Source organism: Lathamus discolor, chromosome 6 (genome assembly GCF_037157495.1).
Source record: "Lathamus discolor isolate bLatDis1 chromosome 6, bLatDis1.hap1, whole genome shotgun sequence".
Lineage (NCBI taxonomy): Eukaryota > Metazoa > Chordata > Aves > Psittaciformes > Psittacidae > Lathamus > Lathamus discolor.
In genome coordinates this window covers 75088727-75113164 of record NC_088889.1, presented here as the reverse complement: position 1 = coordinate 75113164, position 24438 = coordinate 75088727, and the positions used below count along the sequence as shown (strand labels likewise).

Genomic DNA, 24438 nt, shown 5'->3' with positions numbered 1-24438 from the left:
GCAAGAACAGTCAAGCTAAAAGGAAAAAAGACCCCCCATTTGAAATCTGCTTTATTTAACAATGAAAAACTAAGAAATACAGAGCATATCTATCAGTATCATTTACATCTCAGCTGACAAACTTAGACAAACTTTCTCTTATCACAGAATCACAGAATGCCAGACTGGTTTGGGTTGGAAGGGACCTTAAAGCTCATCCAGTTCCAAACCCCTGCCACAGGCAGGGACACCTTCCACTGGAGCAGGTTGCTCCAAGCCCCTGTGTCCAACCTGGCCTTGAACACTGCCAGGGATGGGGCAGCCACAGCTTCTCTGGGCACCCTGTGCCAGCACCTCAGCACCCTCACAGGGAAGAACTTCTGCCTTATACCTAAACTGAACCTCCACTGTTTAAGTTTGAGCCTGTTACCCCCTGTTCTACCACTACAATCCTTGAAGAGGCTACAGTCACCAACGAAAAGTCTTCAAGGTTTATGCTCATTTTTGACTCATTACTTTAATGTTACCAGAAAACTAAATTATGTCCAGTGTTTTCACTGCAGAAACTTAACAGGGCCTAACCTGCATGTAGGATGTCTCATAGTATGAGACACTGAAACATTACAGACGGAACAGGGTAAACTGAGTTTCCAGGAAGCTCTTGTGAATACAGACAGATTGTGTCAACTTAGATTCAACATAATTATTTTAAATTAACACCTCTGCCCAGAATTGGGGGAATTACCCAGCCAGCTCCTCACATTCAGAGGCTTAAGAAAGAGAAAAGAGAAAAGCTAGATAGACTGAGTTGGGGTTCTTTTGACAGAGACTGAAATTTCTTGACCTAACCTCTCCCTGAATACCAGTCCCATGACAGCAGGTACTACTGAGTATTCAACTGCATTGCACCTTTATATCACCTCAGCTCTGAGTAGTTAATATTTCAGTGATAAGTACCGAACAAGACATGTGCCTAATGCATTTTAATGCACTTAGAAGTCATGATAAAAATAACCATTTATCAAAGAAAGCTTTTCAGTAAAAAAGCCGTATGAGTTTGAATAGTCTTACAGTCTTTGCAAACTAGAACCAAATTTCACTCAAATTAGGACTCTAAAAGCCTTCAGAAACATTATTCAAAAACATTTTGATGTGCTGAAATTGCTAGCCACTTTCACATTGACATCAAAGCAAGAGGAAATTAAAATCTTAGTGATCCTCTAGAATATCCTAATTTGATTACTTGACCTGGTATCAAACTGTTTGGATAGATTGTATTCAGAAGTGTCAGACTGTCATCATCTCTGCTCCTGGACATTAGATTTCACTCAGTACAGTGTAAAAGTAACAAAGATACTGAGAAAATTTAGTATCTAATATTTCGCATCAACCAGGAGACGTGGAAGTGAATTTACTTCCTTACCCTACTTGTATATTAGGACACTACTACACTGAACTAAGGCTAACAGAATGATATGTGAATATTTCATTGAACACATTCATTTCATAATCTGCTTTGGACAAATGGCTGAACAAGTCACTTGCAGTATCTTGCAAAGAGAGTAATACTATTTCACTTCAGAATGAGGGTAATACATTCTTTAAATAATCATATTTGAATGGTGATTGATGGTAGCAGATGCAGGTTGTGGATGCCCTATACTTCGAGACACTCACGGCCAGGCTGGATGTGGTTCTGGACAACCCGATCTAGTTGAAGATGCAGGGGGGGTCGGACTGGATGAGCTTTGAAGGTCTCTTCCAGCCCAAACTATTCTATGACTCTATGATATTGTGAATTTTGTGTTGTCAACTACTTCACCCAAGCATTTTCACCTACAATCAGTCAAAAAACATGACTGCTTCCTCGAGTGACATAGTAGTGACATAACAGAATCACAGAAACCCAACGGTTGGAAGGGACCTCAAAAGATCACCTAGTCCAATCCCCCTGCAAGAGCAGGGTAACCTAGAGTACATCACACAGGAACTTGTCCAGGCAGGCCTTGAATATCTCCAGTGTAGGAGACTCCACAACCCCCCTGGGCAACCTGTTCCAGTGCTCTGTCACTCTCACAGTAAAAAAGTTTTTCCTGATGTTCACATGGAACCTCCTATGCTCCAGTTTACACCCATTGCCCCTTGTCCTATCACTGGATATCACTGAAAAAAGCCTAGCTCCATCATCCTGACACCTACCCTTTGCATATTTGTAAACATTGATGAGGTAACCCCTCAGTCTCCTCTTTTGCAAGCTAAAGAGACCCAGCTCCCTCAGCCTCTCCTCATAAGGGAGATGTTCCACTCCCTTAATCATCTTTGTGGCTCTCCGCTGGACTCTTTCAAGCAATTCCTGTCCTTCTTGAACTGAGGGGCCCAGAACTGGACCCTACAGTTATGTCACTAGTTACCACCACTAGCCAAAATCTTCCAAAATACTTTGCTTGGCTGACAAGCAGCTAAGATGCAAACTTTTCTTAAGAGAAGGAGCGATTCAAGCAGCAAAAATTTTCTAGTTGTAAGGTGAAAGCAGTGTGTGTGTCCTGGGTTCAGCAGCAGCAGTCAGTTTTCTCCTTCTTAGTAGCTGGTGCAGTGCTGTGGTTTTGACTTTCAGCCTGGGAACAGCGCTGATAACACCGATGTTTTTAGTTGCTGCTCAGTAATGTTTACTCTGACCAAGGACTTTCTGAGCCTCATGCTCTGCCAGGAAGGAGGGGAAGCCTGGAGGAAGCAGAGACAGGGCACCTGCCCTAAACTAGCCAAAGAGGTATTCCATACCACAGCACGTCATGCCCAGTATATAAGCTGGGGGCAGTTACCCAAAAGGGCTAGATCACTGCTTGAGTCAGGCTGGGTATCAGTTGGCGGGTGGTGAGTGGTTGTATTCTCTTCCTTTGTTACTTCCCTTATTATTATTATTGGTGGTAGCAGTAGTGATTTGTGTTATACCTTAGTTACTGGACTGTTCTTATCTCAACCCGTGGGAGTTACATTCTTTTGATTCTCCTGCCCATCCCTCCGGGAGCGGGAGAAGGAAGGTGGGGGAGTGAGCGAGCAGCTGCGTGGTTGTGAGTTACCTGCTGGGCTTAAACCACAACAGTGAGTGGGGTTGGGAAATTGATAGCTCAGTCTTTGCATATCTCTTCTGAAGTTTTCACCTACAATACTATTTAGTGGCAGCCAGGAAAATAAGGAATGGCCACCTCAAAACCAAGAATGAGAGTAAGGCTTTCTTATGTGAGCTACAGAACAGTGATAAAAGGCAAGTAACTTTATCCCTTATGAAGGAGATACATATGTGCACGTCTATGGGGTATGATATAAAAGGCATCACAGAAACATGGTTGGATGGCTCCTATGGCTGGAGTGTTGGAATGAAAGGTTACAGGCTCTCTAGAAAACACAGGCCCGGCAGACGGGGAGGGGGAGTTGCTATTTATGTTAGGGATAGGCTGGAGAGTATGAGCTCTGTCTGGGGACAGGTGAGCAGTCAACAGAGAGTTTGTGGGTCAGGGTTAAAGGGAGAACAGCGATGGGAGACATTACTGTGGGGATCTGTTACAGACTGCCTGATCAAGAGGAATCTGTGGATGAAGTGCTCTATGGACAGATAGGAGCAGCCTCACACTCCCAGGCCCTTGTTCTCATAGGGGACTTCAAACAGACTGATAATCTGTTGGATGGATGGTGTGGCCCAGCACAAGCAATCCAGGAGGTTCCTCAAATTGTGAAAGACAACTTCTTTCTGCAAGGAAGTAATAGAGGAGCCGACAAGGAGAGGTGCCATGCTTGACCTCGCGCTCACCAACAGGGAAGGGCTGGCTGGAAATGCGACACTCCAGGGCAGTTTTGGTTGCAGTGATCACGAGCTGGTCGAGGTTGAGATCCTCAGGAGAGTGAGAAGAGGCTGCAGCAAGCTCACTGCCCTGGACTTCAGAAGAGCAGACTCAGGCCTCTTCAGGAGCCTGCTTAGTGAGGTTCCATGGGATATAGCCCTGGAGGGCAGGGGGGCCCAAGACTCTTGGTTGATATTCAAGGATCACCTGCTACAAGCTCAGGAGTGCTGCATCCCAACTAGAAGGAAGTGCGGCAGAAGGGCCAGGAGACCTCCTTGGATGGATAAGGAGCTGCTGAGGAAAATTCAAATGAAAAAAGAGGCTTATAAAAAGTGGAAGCAAGGACAGGTGGCCTGGGTAGAGTACAGGGATGTTGTCTGGGAAGCTAGGAACCAGGGTAGGAAAGCTAAGGCCCAGTTAGAATTAAACTTGGCTAGGGATGTTAAGGATAACAGGAAGGGATTCTATAGGTGCATTGCAAATAAAAGACAGATTAGGGACAACAAAGGCACTCTGAGGAAGCTATCAGGAGAACTGGCTACGCTGGATTTGGAGAAGGCTGAGGTTCTGAATGACTTCTTTGCCTCGGTCTTCACTGGCAAATGCTCTGACCACACCACCCAAATCTTGGAAGGCAGACGCAGGGACTGTGAGAATGGAGACCCTAGGCCCACTGTAGGAGAGGATCTGGTTCGAGACCATCTTAAGAACCTGAACATGCACAAGTCCATGGGACCTGATGAAATCCATCCACAAGTCCTGAAGGAGCTGGCAAATGAAGTTGCTAAGCCAGTGGCTATCGTATTTGAAAAATCATGGCAGTCAGGTGAAGTTCCCGACAACTGGAAAAAGGGAAATATAACCCCCATTTTCAAGAAGGGGAAAATGGAAGACCCGGGGAATTACAGAGCAGTCAGTCTCACCTCTGCGCCTGGCAAAATCTTGGAGCACATTCTCCTGGAAGGCATGCTAAGGCACATGAAAAACAACAAGGTGCTTGCTGACAGCCAGCATGGCTTCACTAAGGGGAAATCCTGCCTGATCAGTTTGGTGGCCTTCTATGATGGGGCTACAGAACTGATGGACAAGGGTAAAGCAGCTGATGTCATCTACCTGGACTTGTGCAAAGCGTTTTACACCGTCCCACACAACATCCTTCTCTCTAAATTGGAGAGACATCAATTTGATGGATGGACCACTCGGTGGATAAAGAACTGGCTGGACGGCCACACACAAAGAGTTGTGGTCAATGGCTTGATATCCACCTGGAGACCAGTAACAAGTGGTGTCCCTCAGGGATCGGTGCTGGGACCGGTCTTGTTCAACATCTTTGTCAGTAACATGGACAGTGGGATTGAGTGTGCCCTCAGCAAGTTTGCCGATGACACCAAGCTGTGTGGTCCGGTTGATATGCTGGAGGGAAGGGATGCCATCCAGAGGGACCTTGACATGCTTGTGAGGTGGGCTGATGCCAACCTCATGAAGTTCAACCATGACAAGTGCAAGGTCCTACACCTGGGTCGAAGCAATCCCAGGCACAGCTACAGGTTGGGCAGAGAAGAGATTCAGAGCAGCCCTGCAGAGAAGGACTTGGGGGTGCTGGTCAATGAGAAAATGAACATGAGCCGGCTTCAGTGTGCGCTCGCAGCCCAGAAAGCCAACCGTATCCTGGGCTGCATCAAAAGCAGCGTGACCAGCAGGTCGAAGGAGGTGATCCTGCCCCTCTACTCTGCTCTTGTGAGACCTCACCTGGAGTACTGTGTGCAGTTCTGGTGTCCTCAACATAAAAAGGACATGGAACTGTTGGAACAAGCCCAGAGGAGGGCCACGAGGATGATCAGGGGACTGGAGCACCTCCCGTATGAAGACAGGCTGAGGAAGTTGGGGCTGCTCAGCCTGGAGAAGAGAAGGCTGCGTGGAGACCTCAGAGCAGCCTTCCAGTATCTGAAGGGGGGCCATAGGGATGCTGGGAAGGGACTCTTCATCAGGGACTGTAGTGACAGGACAAGGGGTAATGGGTTAAAACTTAAACAGGGGAAGTTTAGATTGGATAGAAGGAAGAAATTCTTTCCTGTTAGGGTGGTGAGACACTTGAATGGGTTGCCGAGGGAGGTTGCGAGTGCTCCATCCCTAGCTGTGTTCAAGGCCAGGTTGAACAAAGCCTTGGGTTTCATGGTTTAGTGTGAGGTGTCCCTGCCCATGGCATGGGGGTTGGAACTTCATGATCTTAAGGTCCTTTCCAACCCTAACTATTCTATGATTCTATGTTTAGACATTGTTTCCTGTTGCCCTGTTTTCAGCTGGGATAGTTACCTGCTCTACTTAGTAGCTGGTATAGTGCTGTATTTTGGATTTAGGATGAGAATAATAATGTTGATATCACACTGATGTTTCATTTCCTGCTAAACAGGGCTTACACTAGGTCAAGGACTTGCAGCTTTTCATGCTGCTCAGCAAGTAGGCCAGAGGGGCATGAGGAGCTGGGAGGGGACACAGCCAGTACGGCTGACCCCAAGGGATATCCTGTGCCTATGGTGCTGTGCTGAACAGTAAAACTAAGGGGAATTGGCTGGGGGTGGTGAATGCTGCTCAAGGACTTGCTGGGCATCAGTCAGCGGGTGGTGAGCAGCTGCATTGTGCATCACTTGTTTTGTGTATTCTTATTTCGTTGTTACTATTTTCCCTTCCTTTTCAGTCCTGCTAAACTGTCTGTATCTCAGCTCACAAGTTTTACCTCTTTTCTGATTCTCTCCTTCATCCCACAGGGGGCAGCGAGCAAAGGGCTGGGTGGTGTTCCCCTGTCGGCCCAGTTAAACCACAACACCTGTAGAATCATAGAATAGTTAGGGTTGGAAAGGACCTCAAGGTCATCTAGTGCCATTGGCAGGACACCTCACACTAAACCATGTCACCCAAGGCTCTGGCCAACCTGGCATTGAACACCGCCAGGGATGGAGCATTCACAACTTCCCTGGGCAACCCATTCCAGTGCCTCACCACCCTTACAGTAAAGAACTTCCTTATATCCAATCTAAACTTCCCGTTTAACTTTTAACCCGTTACTCCTTGTCCTATCACTACAGTTTCTAATGAATAGTCCCTCCCCAGCATCCTTATAGGCCCCCTTCAGATACTGGAAGGCTGCTATGAGGTCTCCATGCAGCCTTCTCTTCTCCAGGCTGAACAGACCCAACTTTCTCAGCCTTTCTACCCTTCCTGTAGAGCTGTTATAAAGGACAGCAATATCTTTTCTGTGTATTTATGTATAAATGTCTGGTTAGTAAATTAGATGGTTGAGCTTTTCCTAAAAGTTCTTGTGCCTGCCCTAAAGGAATTAGAGCAAGAGAAAACTAGTCAATGTTTTGAATCCTCCAAACACCATCTACAGAAGGTGAGATACAAAGGCATAAATTTGAAATTTATATGTGATTACAAAGGCCTCTGAATGTTGAGCAAGTTTGGAAGTTTCTAATTAGCTGTCAATGATCTCATAACCTGTCATATTCAGTAAATGCATAATTAGAACTCCCCCACATCTTTACACATAAATTATGCTGTGTGCTAACAAAGAGAAACTCCCAGAGAGATACGCTTCAGATTGTAGAATTGCTTTCATCATATACCTTTGACTTCTCAACGGCATGTTTTCCACTTGGTGCTTAATGATAAGGGTAACTGAAAGCAAGAAAGCAAAATACTGCTTTGGGAAACCAAATACACTACAGATTACCATACCTTCTTCTGCTTAAGGCAGAGCAGATGATTAGTTTGGTTCACAGGCTTACAATACTTCTTCCCAAAGACAAAAAAGTCCCTGCCTTTCAAGAGCAGTCCATGGCTGAAGTCAATCATCTGGTCGGACTGTTAGGTTGGAGTGTGAGAATTATGACTGCCACATCAGCACAGAACATGCCCTGGAGGTTTCTTTTGGAATTGTATAAATGTATACAAATGGAGGAAGGAAGCATGAGGAAAAGCTCTTTCCATATACTTATGTTCAACATGCTTTTTTCCTAAACATAGCAGTGTCTGCTTTAAGACAAAAAAGCCTCTTCAGCATTGCCATCTAGCACAACATACACCGGAGATATCTCTACCAGCTATCATACTCTGAATGATCTTTGCAGAAAGGCCCAGCTGAAAGCCTCCACACTACAACTGATGAAGCTTGTCAATGAGGTGCGAATTGCAGAAATCTTTACAAAGCTCTATTCAACATCTGTCTCAAGAAAAGTAGATCTGATAATTCACCTCCAGCAGATAGCAATTCTAGTAAACATTTCCTTTTCTTTCCATTCCAGGTGTTATAATACAACTAAAGAAACCTGGATGATTGAGTTTGGAACAAAAGCATTTGTTCAAAAGACTGAAACCCACAGTCAAAACAAGGCAGAGATTTTTAAAGCAACAGGAATTATTAACATTTCTCTGTTGCAGGGTACATCCCAATCATAGACAGAATTGTATATGCTTTGTTCCTATTTAAGAAAACCTATTTTTCACCATAACTGTGTATATAAGCATTTGTTTTTGTGCCAATAGCAAATGTACTCTCAGTCTGCCTGCAAGGCTATCAGCTGTAGGCTGATAAAAGAAAAGAAGGCAGCACCTCTGGAGGGTAGTGTGTATGTATGGTTTCAGAAAGCACAGCAGAATTATTTCATAGAATCATAGAATTGTAGAACAGTTTGGATTGGAAAGGACCTTAAGATCATCTAGTTCCAATCCCCTTGCCATGGGCAGGGACACCTCACCCTGGACCATGCTGGCCAAAAAGATTTGCACAAAATGTTTTTAAGTTCTGTGTCCATCAGAGTATTTATCGAAGATACAGACATTCCACCCTCACTTTCAGACCTCTACATCTTTTACCTAGTGGAAGATTTTGGGAGGACCACTGGTAGAAGACTGTTTCCTATCTTAGGAAAAACATGATTTGCCAAGCATTTTTTACAACAATTTTTAAAATTTGCATGACAAACACCTTTTTTTTTTTTTTTTTTCATTTTGTTTCAGTAAATAACTGAGCAGGTTTTCAGTTCGCTGAACATCAGGTACCCCTACTAGCTTCTGTCATTCCATCCCATTTAATTGCTGTAGTCAAAGCAGAACTTTTTAGGGAGAAGTCTCAGAAAACAATGATGTTACCCAACATGAAAACCTGAGCTACTGAGCTACATCCTCACACAACTGCCAGCCTCAGCCACACCTGAAAACCTTTTGTAGGCTCAATGTTCTGCTGTAAACACCAGGAGAGCTGCACAGTGTCAGAATAATGCCTTTTAAGATGGTCAACAACTACAATAACCAAGTAATGCTTTTGAGCAATGGAACAGGAATGAAAGTGATTAACTGCAGGTTATTTTGTTGGCTGACTACAAACTTTGTTAGCTTTTGTCCTACTATATAGTATCTCAGATTCTTTAAGATTGGTTATTTTTACATTGCAAGGAGAGAGAAGAAAATGGTCTGTGTACATTCTGGAAAGCAAAGGTGGCACTTCTGAAAGCAAATACTGGCATTGAGATTAAGTGTTTCAAAACTATTTACACATTTCTGCTTTCACATACCCATCTTCAGACATTGTGGCTTTCAGTTGAAGAGGCTGACCTGCGATACCACTGAGTTCACTGAGAATTACAGGGCTAGAACTCAGGGAAAAGTAATTTGGGCAACCATCCATTAGGATGAACCTAATCACTGCCCTTCAAATAGCTTCCTCCTTTGTATATACAAGAACTATCAGAAGTGGATATGGAAAAAAAGCAGCCTAATGGATGCAACAGAACACGATCTGGAAGTTCACTTGCAATCCAGTTTAAAGACTGCTTATGATTGTAACTAAGTTGCAGAATTCCTGGGAATTCTTACTGCTTTGAATTCTGGCAAAATGAGGCTAGAATAATATTGCAAGGCCTTGTTTTGGTATTATCTCACAGATTTGAACTATATTTTAAATAATGACAATTTCTCTTGGCTTCTTGGACACTAAAATCAAACTGGGTTACTTCCTTTGACATAACAATTACATGAAACAGATTAAGGTGCCCAAATGGACTTGTTTCAGACACACTAATGAATTTGTTAGATTCTACATGCCTATGCTAGATCATCGTCCAACTAACTATGCTTCTACAATGTTCCTCATTGACTGAAACCTCTTTTATACCAATGTACACTTTTCTTTTGTAAAATACAAATTAAATATATGTTATTTTTAGAGTCTGCTCAAGTTTTCACACCAACGGTGGTTGCAAATACAGTAAGAGCATAATACTATATGTTAAACTTTCTATGCAACACATTAAATCCTAGTATCCTGTGGAGACATAATTACATTAGAGCTCTAAGCACATGTAATGCTTCTATTTATCAGCGTTGGAGAAAAGGAAGCAACCTTAGCTCATCAACATAATTTCATATTCATATACCAGCTAGAGAACTATGTCACACGGGGACTGGTGATACTGTCCTTCACATTGCTGTTCAGTAATTCATATGCATACAAGTGTCAAGTAAGTAAAGAGTTTGCCAGTAATTTCACTCTGCTGAATTTATCACAAACAAAAACCAAGCAAACAAAAATTCTAAGCGTTTCAGGCTCCAAGAGTCATATTCCTGTCCATTATAAATGATGATAAAACTTTTGATTCCAGACTCACACACTCTGTGACAAGCCCTTCAGTAGGCAAGGGGTTGTAAGGGGTAACAATTACCAAGGAAAGGTTTTATGAAAGCCCCTCAGCAGGTGGAGCAGAAGTGCTCAGGATTGTGTCTTCCCATGGTCCAGCAAGTAAGGGATAAAGCAGCAGATGAATGTCAATAACATGCTTTGTTATACAGCTACTGGACTGGGAAGCCCCTGAAAAGGCTGAATTAATACATGAATGAAAGCCAGCCTAATACGCTACAATTGTTAAGAGTTATATCAAGGACTGTGGTCTATTGTGTGTCCTCTTTGAACCTCTATGAACTGTTCATGATATGTTAATGAGCTCAGAAACATTAATATGCAAGTACAGAAGTATTCTGGAGGCAACAGAACATTCCCTAATATTCCTACAAAATGACTATAAAATGCTTACTTGTGCATATACTTATCTGCAAAGATATCAGAAACATGACTTCACTTTGTCACATACAGGCAAGCACTGAAACAGAGAGCATTTTATTTTGAAAGGGACCTCTGAAGGTCATCTGTCCAAACCCTGCTCAAAGCATGCACTTAAGCTGAAAGAAGCATATAACCTCTTCTTCCCTTGACACCCAGCATAAAATATTAATGAAAAATAAAGCCTTATTTTGGCACCCTCTGATTGCAGCCCTACTTACTGTGCCATTTTTGTTAAAGAAAACACAGTGATATTAAAAGGCTCACTGAACTGGCTTCATGGCCTGGGCTGCCACTTGCTTATTGGTCTTTAAGTTGGCAAACTGGAACAAAACGTCACACAACCAACAGAAGTCCTGACATTTACAACAACCTGGAATTTTACTCCGAAGATTCCATCTGACTTGAAAATAGAGCTTTAAGTCCTTTGTAGCAAATGGGGACAGGGTTATTTTGTAAGAATCTACTTGTTAGCAAGTTATTTTTATTCATATCATTAAAACTGATCTTATTTGTTCAAGAGAATGCCAGTCTGATCTACTGATCAGAGCTTTCTATATCCATGACTTTCAACTTCTAGAGTGCATGAATCCATGCCTTACAAAAGGAGATGTGGGTTTGTATTTCAACTCCTAGAAGCCCAAGACATACACAATTTTGGCTGCCAAATGTTTTTGTCAAGATGGAAAAAAAACATATCTATTAAAGCCAGAACCAGATTCAATTGAAGAATTTATGACTTGCTTTCAATTGTAAGAAATTCTGACTTGCTTTCTTCTCTAATAAATCTGTCAGAAACAAAAGACACATGTGCGAAAAGAGAAATTAAAGATCTCTGGGGTGTTTTTTCTTATTTATGTGTTTGCTTGTTTCACATAAACTACGAAGTCATGGAGAAGTAAGCCACTGGAAAATGGTGGTGCTCTACAGTGTGTCTGCCCACAGGTAGCGTATTACTAAAACTCCCTAATATCAACCCAAATTTATAGCTAAGATTCCAAGATCCTGCTCCTTGACACACTCTTCACTGGGTAATTTTCAGTTCTGGAGACGTAAACCAAAACAAGGTATTTTGAATACTGTAGTCTATATGAAGAAACAATATTACCCAAGTAAGTTACCTAGGTGTAGGTTATAGAAGAAAATATATAAAGCTTTTTTTTTTATATATACACCTGTCTAACCAATATACACGTCAAGACATGTTCTTTTGGGCGAATTTTCCTTAACGTATTTCTTTAAAAAAATAAAAGCTGAGATTCTTACTGAATTATTACTAAGTTTCTGGTCCCTATATGGCTGAAAATGCAGCACATTAGCACATATCCCCCAAAATAAAGAAAACTCGCCAAGAACATTCTTTGACATGTGGAGTTTGACATGATTTTGGGGACCTGACTCATTTTTACACGTTTGGGTTTGACAATGTCAAGTAATTGCTTGCCAACACTCAAACACACCATGTCAAATTTAAGAGAAACAAGAAATTTCTTCTCATGCTCAATAATTTTCTAGTTCAATAAACATTTCTCACCTGCTGGATTTTCTGTCAAGGCCTATCACACACTTACTCTCATTACATAGTACTAATTGTATTTTTTTTACTTCCTCCCACTTCTTATTTCTGAAATCTGGCATGATCGATAAACTCTGCATAGCTGTTTTACTCAAGTCTTAACTCCAGAGATGCTTTCTAGTTGCTCTTACAGTATCATCATGTTTTTCTTGCAAGATAAGCATCAGCTCAATATTGGTCAAGATTTCCTCTGCCTAATCAAATTTAGTATCCTGAGTGTTAGCAAGCAAATTACTTGATGCTGCCAACGAAGCCATGAAGAGTCTTGTAAAGAACTGTATTGTTTTCAAGAACTTCAGACTAGGATGATGGTCCTGAAGACGAGTATGAAGATCACATCAGGTATGTATGTATGTATGTTTTGGAGCTACTAGTGCTACTAAGTACCAGTAACTATCAGATATAGGGCTAGGCAGTGACTTAACTGATCCCTTCTTCATAAGTCAATGATGTACTGTATTTTAAGCAAGTTCTGAAACAGGTGTCTATTAGACAGTGATATGAATGTTTAGATAATAATAATAGAGTGGTGTTTCTCTCAAAACAGGAGGCTTGAAAAAAGTTGCCTTTGTCATTATACCCATGTGGAAAAAGTAATCTAGTGTGTAGCAGTGTATAAAGAAGATGTCATATCAGTGCAGGCCTTTGAAAATGCCTTCACTACAAATGGGTAACCAAAGCATCCATGTCCTTTGGGAGGCCTCTCCCAACAATATAAATATCTGTACTGGCAATTCTTGAAATCTGTAGCAAATCTATCACTGCAGTTCTTGCTCCATTTGCCACACGTGAATTTTAACTCACATCAGAAAAATCTTACTTATAAGAGAATTATTACTTTTTCCTCTTCTCTCTGTCCTGAATTTTACTAGATTTCATTTAAGTCAATGTCCTTGTTCTGGGCAGTGGAACTCTAGTGCGATCACAAAATTATTCCATGTCAAGGACTTCTGTCTGTTTGAAGGCTCTTATCACCTTAAGACCACAAGCTGCAGGAGACAACTGTCATGCTTTGGATTAATAATTTACAGTACACCAGATTCCAGTGACCATATGATACCGATGTTTTCAGCTGATTTCAGCTGCACTAGTGTGCTATCACTGTGCTTTATCTGTCTTCATGCTTTCTGGATGGTTAAAGTTCTGCTTTTTAAGATTATATTGGGTTGATACTGACTGTATCCTACACTTCTAGATAATTCTTTTCAATAATAAAAATAACTAACAACATATGGAATACATATGCATTACAAGTTTGCAAGGTTGTATTAGCAAATAATAGATACAAAAAATGATAGTCTATACAATTCTATGGACCTTTCGTTGACTTTCTGTATTTCATCTATGTGACTTTGGATACTGTTTTCTAATACAAAGAACACTGAGTAGGAATGGAGGCAAAACCCGTAACTTGTGTTATGGCAGGAGCTATCAAATCTGGGGGGAATTCTTTGAGGATGCTTCCCTGAAAGAAGTTATTTGGAAAATGCAGCATTTGGGAAGGCAACAAGCCAGAATTGTCACAGCAGTAAGATTCTACATAAGGCACCAGCCAGAGAACATCCCTTGTCAGTTATAACATTAGTTTATTCCTGCTCTTCATTGGCATAATATAATAAATATGCAAATTTAGTAGTTGCTAATGACAGCAGTTATTTCCCACTTTTGCCTTAAAACCCAACGGGACAGAGTTACTGCTATATATGTATCTGTTGTGTATCAAGTACATAAGACCCAGCAGAATATTACAAATATTCTGATTTTCCTGAACTTCTTCATCTGCTTATGAATTTGTTTCTTATAAATGAGTACCAGACCAGTGTCATGAGATTCTTAACTTAAGCACAGCAGCAGCAGCAAAACCCAGGATCTGCTTCTCTTCCGCAGGACTCCCCGAGGAACTCTATCTGATGACTCAGACACTTTACTACTTGTTTATAGTGTTTGCATGCATGGAGCTGTGGGAGATGATAAAAGCTGGTACCTGGGGGTAAAGGAAGAAGAAAATAGAAAGATGACTGATCAAAGCAAATGTTTCTGCCTGACTGATTATAAAAGGAAAAGAAACAACAACAACAACAAAAAGTTCTAGGTCACTTGCTGCAACACTTCTGAAGAGTGACTGGCTCAATGTTGTTTGCCCCAGGAGTAGGCACTAGACTGTATCATCTTTCACACACATGCTCCTAGGTCAAATCCCGGTCACCCCATCTGCGGCAGTCAAAACAGATGCAGGTGCTCCCTTTCCATCTCAAAAGAGAAAATGTCAATGTGAGGCCTGCAGGTAATGCAAAGATCAGAATGGAATGATTCCCTCCCCACCCTCACACTGAGGCAGAGCTTGCTTTGCTGTTAAAGGCATACCTGGCTGCATGTCAAAGATGCTTCCCAGAATAACAAACTGTTAGAGACTGAATAAACAGTGAAGCTATATTCCCCATAAAAATTCGTGTAGCAGAGGGGGACAGCATGCAGATGCTTAAGAAAAACACAAGGACAATACAGTGCAGCATAAGATTCTCCTATTCAAATCCTAATACAACTGCCATGAGGAATGAGGTCAGTGCACAAGCAGAAAACTAAGACTCCCGGGATGCTACTACATAGTCACCCAGGAGCCTCTGTGCATTTTTACTGCCATTGGTATCACTATCAACAACAGAACTCCCAAGGAATAGCCAGAAAAATGACAAACAGGAGAGTGCTGTTGTCTCTCTTCTGCACTGCAGGGTTTCATTATCCCCAGGCAGTGGATCTATGCAACCAAATTAATTTAGCATACTCACCAACCATGTATTGAAGCTGCATAAAAGAAATGTATCTTGCAGGAACATTTTCCCAGTACACATCACCACATACGTATTACGAGATGCAAAGTCTGAAAGGTCTATCACAGGCAGTAAACAGTTTGGGAAGTGTAAGACAAGAAACACAGTCCTCATAAGATAACCAGACCTAATCAGATTTCTGTATAGCTATAGGGAGCTATAGCTCTGGGGAAAAGCCTATCAAAAAGCAATGCTCATCATTACTTTTTTTTAACTGAAAGGCAATTTCTTGAGGGAGAAAGGCTCCTAATCTTTGTTACTTCATCTTAGAAGAAATTTGTAAGAGAACATGAAATGTAAGTCTTCAGGATGAGACCCTTAAAAAAACAAAACCAGGAAAACCCAAGTAAGATTTATATTAATTCGAAAGCATTAAACAATATAAAGTAATTTAAGAACATATCAAGAATCTCCTTGGCCCTACACCGGTCTGAGAACAACAGAAACTGCAAGACTTCATGTCAACATTTTACTGTTACAATGCATCTGTTGGATGAAAACATTTTACAGTATAACTGCTACACAGGTGAACAAGCAAATCCCACTTGATAACTCAGCAAGACTACAGTACAAAGCAAGACAGTCCATTTTTGTCAGAGGGGCAGCTTATGACAAAAGGGAGGCTTATTTCTTTTCATCCCTAGTATGCAATCTCCAAAAAGACCACTCAGCTGACTACCACTTTGAATTAATATCTATAAATAACTGTTTCAATAAAATGTTTTACAGCAAACTGTAAATCCATTTTCCCTTTTTCTTAAATGTCTTAATGCTAATTATGATACAGATGTGATATTTCCATTCCTTTGGGGGCTATATACTTACTCTTTCTATGCAAATATAAGAGACTGAGGAGCCACAAAGCTTACTCTTTATTTGAATCCAGTGTCATAAAAACCAAGACAGATGGAAAGGTGAAGAAGTATGAGGTAATAGAGATTTACATTCCATAATACATTCCAACAGACAAAAAGGGGATTAAATGTACATTTGGGAAATCTGGGTATTTTTTTTTTCTTCCCTTTTTAATTTCACCTCCCCAGAAGCCAGGGTTTGCATCACATATTCTCCCTTTATAATTTCTGTTTGTCATTTCCAGTTTAATAATTACTTTGCCATTTACTATTGAAAAACAATTTAACAGAGTTAATGGCAAGCCTGCTACCCAGTACAGTTCATAGTTTAGAAAAACAGATCTTTGGAAGTGTGTGTACAGATATTAAAAAAAAAAAAAAAAAAAAAAGAACCCTACAAAGACCCAAACTTCTTATATAAAAAATAATACATGAACATTTCTGTTTTGCAGCTTTAGGATCAAATAATCTATCTAAACAAGGTCTCCATTATCAACAATGACAGAATTAAATCAGTATTAGGTATTCCAGAACTGATTGGAAAATATTCCTAGTGTAAGAAAAGACTTTGATGTACCATTTCCACAGAAATGGTACATCAAAGCTCTACAGAATAGAGAGCGAAGAGGAAGGAGAATCAAGTCTTCACTACAACTAAGCACAGCAAAAATGGAATGTCTAAGAAAGAAATGTGGTGGCCAAAGGCTAACAACAGACATACTTGTGAAACCCCACTCACACTTGACTCCAAACACATGGAAGATAAGCCCTACCAGAGAATGAAAGTCTAGAGACTTCTTCAGTAAGAATAACCTCAGTAACTGTAAAATCTAAAGAACATGGAAAAACTTCCAAATTTTATTGCAGTTTGTGGTCTTGGTGGTCTACTTATACCTTTTTTCTGACAGTAAGTGACAAGGGACAGCAGGTCTTCTCTTGTTTATGCTCAACCTTTTTAAAATTCAGGCTAGGTAACTTTAGAATCAATGTGAGAAGTCACTCTTGAAGGTATGAAATCACACAAACCTGGGGTCTGGGCAATGATCCCAAATAGTGCTGTTGACTCAACAACACAGGAAACATTCCTTAAGAGGCTATGATGCCTGCCTGAATGTTTTACAGCACTGCTCTCCTTCCTTCCCACTGCAGCCAAAAGATCAACTTGTGTGCTTTCAGGAAGAAAAGAAAATGACACTTCATTTTTAAAAACTAAAGAAACATCCCTGGCCTCCACAAGAAACAGAAAAGTGAATTTTCTATGTAAAGAAGGTGTAGAAATAAGAGGTGGAGCTGTCTCTTCTACAGAGTGTCTCTAATTTAGTGGTACAGAAGGAAAACCAGAGTGGAAAATTACCCTTTTCATAATCTTTATAGGAAAGGCAACACCTTTATGTTCACACCGGACAATAAGGAAGAAAATATACAGTCCTGGGTTATTGTTGAGAAGAAAGGACACAGCAATTCAAAGGTAGCAGTGATGCAGCCACTAAAATGCACAGAACCTCTTTTAATGCCAGGAAAGTATGTTACTTCCAGGAAAGGCTGTTTAGACCCTTGCAGTGGGCTTGGCACCTTTGGTGTACACTCTGTTTGCATAATGCCTTTCTGGGCCTGTCTCCAGACGTTTTCACCCTCAGAGCTGGGCTCTGGGTAGCCTGAGACAGCTTCCAGAGAGGTCTTAAGCTCTTATCTACCTTCCTTCTTCTATTTAACCTTTACATCCTCTGCTTGCATAAAGCTCATTCATTACCCCAGAGCTTGGCAAAGATTCCTTGTTCTGCTAAAGGAAGCCATTCAACACAAGCTAGCTCAGAGGCTGTTTTTTTCCAGCTCCTCACAGCTCTGTGAAAGTCAGTAATGCAAACACCTACACTTCACACGAGGCATAGCAATAACGATCCAAAACACTTGCAACCAGTGTGTACAAATACATCCCATCAATACTCAATGAGAAAATAGGGCCTCTGTCTCTGCTCCCTGAATCATAATGGTTGAATTATCCTCCCACATCTAAAAGCAACAGAGACTAATACTGTACCCACTATATCTGTTTTAAATGCAATACTTAGATCTGTATGAGGGTTATCTCCCTCTCTCTCTTTTTTTTGCATGCTCACCCCACTTTTTTTCTCAACTGAAATAGCCACAGTTACCTTGCTGGCTTGCAGTCTGCCACTCGTTGATTAAATGCACAGGAATGGGGGATTCTTATTTGGTTGGTTTAGTGTGATAGGCTTTTTTAATCACCATGATTAGCAGACACCAGGAACCTGAACCACAAGGGCTAGGCCATTTTACTGCAGACCCTGGAGAGATCTGTTCTCTGACATGTTTTGAAAACTAATTCGGTAACTCCTCATAGTCCGAACAGGGAGTATCTTTTATTCCCTTCACATTCAGATGAATTCTGCATTCCTTTTTCAAAGAAAGAAGTCATCCAAAACTTTTCAAAGACAGAAGTTGTTCAAAACGTTTCATGATGAAAGGTCAGGGCCAGACTCCCAGTATTTCTCTTAGAGAAACTTACAGACCAAGCATACATTTACCTGCATCTGATGCATATATCACTTGCCCAATAAAGAAATAGGTATACAAAATTGACGACAGGGGGCAAAATTGCTTCCAGGGCTGTATAAAACATTATGTGGTTACATCATTTCCTATTACCAGATAGCACTTTCCTTGCGTATGACAGGGAAGTGAGAGACTTGGTTTATTTGTAGCCTTTTCCACTTACAACTTCCAACAAGCGACAGTGTCATCAGTCCACTGAGTCACAGACACTGTAAATAAAGCAGGCTTCGCACCACAGGTTGTCATTCCTTTGAGAAATTCTGCTTTGCCAACATCTTCCATAATGCATTACAATATGTGATCTAAATCTTGAATATAAATACACTAGCACAGTTTAGGAATAACAATACACTCTACTTTTATCATGACAACAGGGTTTAGTGTTTAGAGTGAAGGATTAGGAAACGGTATTCATAAATTCATTTCCTTGACAAGCCAATGACTTCCTCTTTATCCTCAGTGCTAGTGGCTTTATTTTGTAACGCTTATACATACCATAGGAGTGCAACTGAAACATAAAGACCATACCCTTACTGCAGTCGCAACTGTTATCTCAGGAAAGTTATTCAGATATGTTTGACTTTCTCTATTCCATTAAAAGTTGAGAACGATTGTATTTACCAGTTTGATGGGGTGCTATACAATTACCTGAAACTACATGTGATATGTAGTCTGTAAGCAGACAGATGTAACTGGCTAAAGAATTATGATGGGCTGTTACACCAACTTGTATTAAAAATTATAACTGAATTGAATCCTGTCCTATACCATAAATCAAGTACTTTCTAAGGCCTGGAAACTTTAGATACATAGCTACAAACTTTACTTGAGATTAGCAGGTGAGTGCTGCTGAAGTAAAAGTACCAAGGGAGAAACGGGTATACTCAAACACCAAAAGCATCCAGGCACACCTACAGGTTGGGCGGAGAAGAGATTCAGAGCAGCCCTGCATAGGAGGACTTGGGGGTGTCGGTCTATGATAAACTGAACATGAGCCAGCTTCAGTGTGCACTTGCAGCCCAGAAAGCCAACCGTATCCTGGGCTGCATCAAAAGCAGCGTGACCAGCAGGTCGAAGGAGGTGATCCTGCCCCTCTGCTCTGCTCTTGTGAGACCTCACCTGGAGTATTGTGTGCAGTTCTGGAGTCCTCAACACAAAAAGGACATGGAACTGTTGGAACAAGTCCAGAGGAGGGCCACGAGGATGATCAGGGGCCTGGAGCACCTCCCGTATGAAGACAGGCTGAGGAAGTTGGGTCTGTTCAGCCTGGAGAAGACAAAGCTGCATGGAGACCTCATAGGAGCCTTCCAGTATCTGAAGGGGGGCCATAGGGATGCTGGGGAGGGACTCTTCATTAGGGACTGTAGTGACAGGACAAGGGGTAATGGGTTAAAACTTAAACAAGGGAAGTTTAGATTGGATAGAAGGAAGAAATTCTTTACTGTTAGGGTGGTGAGTGAAACAAGGGGGACAGAAAATCACAAAATGGAATATATAAACCTTTAGAATCAGTTTTAAGTAATGTTAAGTTTGATGGCTTTGTAACAGTAGCAATGGAAAATTACTAAAGTGCATGATACATAGAAAAAAAAAATAGAGTGCAGCTAGAGAACACACTGAGCATTCTTGTACAAGATAAATTGTTATAGTTGACAGAGTTTTAAGAAAAACAGCCTAGAAGAACAGGACACAGGGATAAGGAGTATCTGGGAATGGCAGGTGTCCAGGATGGGCTACAGTTAAACTAACTGGTAAGTAGGAGGATAGGAGGATTGTTATGTCTCCTGTGCTAACGAACCAATTAAACTGGTATGAGCATCTACTGCGCGTGCTCCAAAGGCTGCCAGAAGTGATGAAGATTGTTGGAAGAAGTAAACGACCCTCAGAGACCACCACCACAATGCTGTCCGCATGCGGGGAACTTTCTGGAAAATGACGTAATGTATGTATGCCCAGGGACTATATAAGGAGGGCTTGTGGAGCAACAGGGGGAGACACACGTTAGGAGGAGCTATCCCCCGTGTCTCCCGGCACCGCAATAAAGAATACCTGCTTGTCAGCTTGAAAACTTTGTTGGCAAGTTTGTTCCTGGAGTTTTCTCCAAATCATGAGGCACTGGAATGGGTTGCCCAAGGAAGTTGTGAGTGCTCCATCCCTGGCAGTGTTCAAGGCCAGGCTGGATAAAGCCTTGGGTGGGATGGTTTAGTGTGAGGTGTCCCTGCCCATGGCAGGGGGGTTGGAACTAGATGATCTTAAGGTCCTTTCCAACCCTAACTATTCTATGATTCTATGATTCTATAACATTACAAAGGTATCTGTTTCCTGAGGACAGGCAGAAGACCTTTTTAGGTACCGATATCCTTGATCCAAAATACCTGTCGAAAAAGATGAGAGGAGAAATGTTGCAATTGATAACATTTTCAATTTCTCAACTTTCTGTAATACTCTCCTGCTGCAAATTGGAGGGAGGCAACAAAAAAATACTATGCTTTTTTCTTGCTTAATCAGGCAGTTTATGAAGTTCCTGCTTTCATGCTGACTCCTGCACACTACTGATATCCAGGATAGTCTTTTGATTTATGTTTCACAAGTAAAACCAACCTGATTAGAACAAAACCCAAGGCACCTGATATAGAAGGATAAGAAATCATAGAATCATAGAATAGTTTGGGTTGGAAGGGACCTTCAAAGGTCATCTAGTCCAACCCCCTGCAATGAAAAGGGAGAACTATGATGTGTCACAGTTGTCTGACATCCCAGATTTATCTGCAGAAAAAGAAGATGTGCATGAAATTAAAACCCAAGTAAATACATAAATTTTCATCACATTTTGCAGGTACCCCATCCTACCAGCCTGTTACAACTTGGAAAGTACAATATTGTGTGCTGGCTGTCAATATGGTCTTGCAGGTACTGCACACACAGATTTAACACACTACCTCCTTGGTGTTTACCCGCGGATGTGAAATGGTTTGAGAAAAATCAGCCACTCAAAAATGCAAGATCTGCATGCAAGGTGGGTTTTTTGCTTGTTGAGTTACACCTAAACAGATGTCTAACAGGTCTAAATTATGCGGCATTTCAAAAAATTTATGTTATTTGGGAATTCTAAGAATTGCCCCCCACAAAGTTGCACTGTCTGTGTGAACCTTGGCTGCTTGTTAACACCAGCATTCACAAACTGTGTTTTTTGTTGTTGTTTCCTAGACAACCACTCCAGGTTCCCCCCAGGAGCTCCTGCTTTCGTGTTCCCTGATGAAGATGTACACGCTGCTTTGGCTGTTCCGATTTGTGGGAATAGTATTAATTTTCATAGCTGTGATGTTGATTAAGTTTTCATTGTCTCCAACAATATTAATTCCAGTGTTTTATAAAGGATGACAGGATTACATGAATTTTAACTTTGCTAAATTATAGCTTAAGCTCCCTATTGTGGAAGTTATTCTAGTTTTTTGCTCAAGGTAATCTTTGGTTTACACAACAGACTGATTGGATTCTATAGTTCTTTTTTTTTTCCCCTCAATCTTCATGCAGACCAGCCGTAATTCTAAGACGCTCCTCTTGTCCTGAGCACTCCTACAGCTCTCTTTAGAGACACTCCACTATGGCATTTTCTGAGTTTGTAACTTAAGTTGTGACTCAAATATAAATGGCAGGGATGTGGCTCCTCCACTGCGGCTGCTACTGCTACTTCCAGCTCCTTGCAGAAGTTTTCCTGACAGGACAAAGGCCATCAAACCTGCCATCTTACCTTGCTTTGGTCTTTGGGTAGATGATTAAACTTCAGCTGCTGCCAAATTTCACTCCACTCAACGTAAAATAAAATTAGGAATGAGGGAAGGAGAGGTAGAACCACACTAACATGTAGGTCTTGGTGAACCTGTCTCATTGGCTCCTCTCTTACTGCCTGGAAACAAATCCATTACTTACATAGCCAGATAATCCCATATTGAAATGACTCACAAATTTGAAAGAGGACCCATGCTTGGAAAAACCATGAAAGTGTTATCTTAACGTTTAGGTTAAGCTTAAGTGCCTTCCTCCATAGGAAAAAACCCACTTAAGAGTTTGTTTAATGTGCTACAAAATCAGGATGCCAAGGGGAGCTAAGCATAGTTGTCTCTGTATCTTTGCCTACCAAAATTACATTCCTTTGTCTCTCTGAGCACTTGCTATATTAAAATATTAATATACACATTATGTTACTTTACGAAAAAATAATTATAGTTTGGGCATGAAGCTAGAGTTGTTATTATGATTACAAAATCTTTCATCTTGGACAATATATATTTGATTCGTGTTCCATAATACATTAAAGACTAAACACTAAACCATAGTTTTTCCAGTATATATCTATATTGTGTATTTACAATATGGGCTTTAATTTTTGTGAGATGCTTGGGTCTTACAGAACTTACATAACTGTTGAATGCATCTATTTTACTTGTTGAAAACTTGGCTCAAAATTAAGGAGGCCACTTTGCTTAGTATGAAAATAAAAAAATACTGTTTCATGAAGTTGGAAATGCAAGAATCTCAAGCAGAAGGCATTACATGCATTTCTTCACCAATACCATGAGAAATGATGGAGATCATTTTTATAAATCTCTGTCAACAAGTGGTACAGCATTAATTGTATTTATAAGGTGACCTGGGGAATAGAAAAACAGATGAAAAGTGAATGGGACTTTCTGATTTTATCTGTATATAGTTCATTTTTGGGGAAAAGCATCCATTCCTCATGCTGAAGAAAAGTCCATTTTGCTTCATGTGGTTTATGAATGTTATTAGATATAACTATCTCGATAATATCTGAATTCACCACGCGAGTAAGATTTTTGGAGGGGTTTAACGTCTCAAGTTCACAAGGGTAACTTTTTAAGAATAGTGGGAAACAATGAGGTCCCACAGTTTTACTGCTTGAGTGTAATTCTGGAGTATAAGTCCCTTTGTAAATATTGGACTAAATACACAAGTTTTCTCTTAGCATGCTGCTTTAATATTTTTTACAATACCCTTTACTGATCCCTTGTTTTCTCATGTGGCTCTTTTTCGGGGAACATTATACATGATCAGTCAGCTTTATAAGTTTCAGAATTGCTTCTGACGCCTTTCTTTCACACTAAAAAGCCTCTGTAGTACATTACACCACTTTACAAATGGGAATCTCATACGTTCTTTATGTACATTTGTAAATTGCTCTCATTTATTTATGTCAGTGGCCTCTATGCTCAAATTGTATGACTGCTGAATTAACTTTTCTCCCTGAATTCCTTTTTGATTGCATTTGTGTCTGCTGCCAGGCAGTATTGTGTGTGTGTAACTACTCAAAAGTGAGGTGTGCTTAACCTTGGAACACGAGTTGGTTCCTAAAAGTCCTTGGAAATACCTGGGAAATCCTTTCTGATGCTGACTACTGGAGAAGAAATACATTTGCACAGATTTCACCACGGAAAGTCTCAGTGCCTCTTTTTTCAGGCACAAATTTTGTTATAAAGAATAGTGAAATATATTTGCTTCTATTTCCACCCTTCTATTAATTGACTATAATGATATCTCTGATCTGCAAACAAGGGAACATCACATTAGCAACAACTGTGGCTTTTCACAGATGCCCCACTTGCCATTGTCAAGTAAATGTTCCTAGAATGTTCAAGAGTACTCTCCACTGTATTTCAGT

General features: G+C 40.9%; 1 protein-coding gene across 4 annotated transcripts in view; it reads right to left on the bottom strand.

The window, feature by feature from the left end:
* SNX29 (sorting nexin 29) overlaps window positions 1-24438 on the bottom strand; it is a 172700-nt gene that overhangs the window by 13558 nt on the left and 134704 nt on the right. The gene's annotated exons all lie outside the window — the stretch shown is intronic.